The sequence below is a fragment of the Pongo abelii genome, chromosome 2 (genome assembly GCF_028885655.2).
Source record: "Pongo abelii isolate AG06213 chromosome 2, NHGRI_mPonAbe1-v2.0_pri, whole genome shotgun sequence".
Classification (NCBI taxonomy): domain Eukaryota; kingdom Metazoa; phylum Chordata; class Mammalia; order Primates; family Hominidae; genus Pongo; species Pongo abelii.
In genome coordinates, this window is record NC_085928.1 from 63,722,221 (window position 1) to 63,724,324 (window position 2,104).

General features: G+C 39.9%; 1 non-coding gene across 1 annotated transcript; it reads right to left on the bottom strand.

Moving 5' to 3' along the window:
- Nucleotides 1–731: 731 nt before the first annotated feature.
- Nucleotides 732–838, bottom strand: LOC112132811 (U6 spliceosomal RNA). Its single transcript, XR_002914532.3, has one exon. It is a non-coding gene; the product is annotated as a U6 spliceosomal RNA (small nuclear RNA).
- Between the last annotated feature and the right edge of the window lie 1,266 nt (nt 839–2,104).

The window sequence follows — 2,104 nt, forward strand, 5'->3', positions numbered from 1 at the left end:
TTTTAAATTGTAGGTTCAGTAAAATGGTGAGAAGCCAAAAGGCATCTCAAGACACACTTAAAAGTGTTTTCTCAGCTTTTGCCTATTAGTAACCCAATTTTCTGAGCCTAGAATGTCCATGGAAGAGAGGGCCAGTGAACCAAAATTCTCTCATCCCTTCTATAACTTCTACTATTTAAAATGCTGCAAATCAACATTATTCACAACAGCTAAAACTTGGAAGCAGCCCAATGCTCACTGATGGATGGATGGATGGATGGATAGATGGATGGATGGATGGGTGGGTGGATGGATAGATGGATATGCAAAATGCGGTCCATTCATACAATGAAATATTGTTCAGCCTTAAAAAGGAAGAAAATTCTGACACATGCCACAAAATGGATGAACCTTGAAAGCATAATCTGCAGTGAAATAATTGAACCTTTTACCATTAAGTAATGCCCATCTTTGTCTTTTTTTAATCTTTGTTGGTTTAAATTCTATTTTGCCTGAAATCGGAATAGTAACTCCTGCTGTGTTTTGTTTTCAAATTGCTTGGTAGACTTTTCTCTGTCTCTTTACTGTGAGCTTATGGGTATCATTGCATACGAGATGGTTTCTTGAAAACAGCATACCATTCGGTCTTGCTTCTTTATCCAGCTTGCCACTCTGTGCCTTTTAATTTGGGCATGTAGCCCATTTACATTCAAGATTAATATTGATATGTGCAGATTTGATCCTGTTGCAGTAAAAATATGGAATGCTTCATGAATTTTTGTGTCATTCTTTCACAGGAGCCATGTTAATCTTCTCAATATTGTTCCAGTTTTAGTACATGTGCTGCCAAAGTGAGCATGAGATATGAATATTTTGCCTTTCAGAATTGCCCTGTGAGTCTTCCCTGTGAAAGAAAATCCTCTGTTGTAACTCCAAACTGGTTGGTTTTCTATCCTCCTGAGAGGGTTCTGATGATAATTTGATCACCATTTCTCTTACCCATACCAATAAGTCTATTGGAAATAGTAGAGAAAGGCTCCATCTCCCACAGCTCTCTCATACAATATTTGTCAATACTTCTTGTCATCTTTCCCACACCCACGCTTATAGCTATATCTCTGATGCTTTATGGAGCTGATGGTAGCCTTGCTGAACCAGAAAAATTGGTTAAATTTCCTCAAGGCAGTTTCTCCAAGAATAAGAATTAGACTCAGCTCTTCAGAATGAAGTAGGAATTAGAGCAGATGGTGGGGAGACCCTGTGAGGGACATTGTCAATTAGTATCTCCTGACTAATATAGGTCCCACATGGGGGATTCTTGACATTGTAAACAACACTTTCTTTTCAAGAATCTATATCCACTCTTGGGATGGTACTTTTATGCCATTATTAACTTTAGCCCCTCCTGAAACTATGGTACAGTTGCCACTTTCTCATGGAAAGCAAAATTCTGCTGGGGGCAGAATAAATATGCCATTTCCACTTGACAAGAGAAGCTTGTTGAATACACCTTGCCTTTTAAGCCATAGACTCTGTATTAGTCCATTTTCCCACTGCTATAAAGAGTACCTGAGTCTGGGTAATTTACAAAGGAAACAGGTTTAATTGACTCACAGTTCCACATGGCTGGGGAAGCCTCAGGAAATGTACAATCGTGGCAAAAGGCAAAGGGGATACTTTATTCCCCATTCCACCGCCAGAAGAAAAGCTGTTTACTCAACTGCCCAATGAGTCCTCATGTAGCTGAGATTTCCCAAAATACCTGACCTGATTTACTGGCACTGCTATACTGAAAGCTGATGGTGTGCACAAGGCTGCTGCAGGTGTTCAAACTCACTGCCACCTGTTCCAAACTCAAAAGAGATGTGGTTGGTCAACTCAGTGAGCAGATCTGAAGCCATTCCCAGGATCAGTCAAATACTGCCCTTGATAAACCTTGCTATACTTTCACTGACTCTTGACCTGTTGCAAAAGGCTAGAGGTTTAACCAGCCACTTGAAAAACTATGGATTGTCAGATTAAAGACACATTTCTTGGTGCCATGTAGTGTGAAAACAAATTCAGGCTGCTAATTGAACTATTGCAGCCATTTTTGTAGATGGCCATGCCAAGCGTACATTCTCTG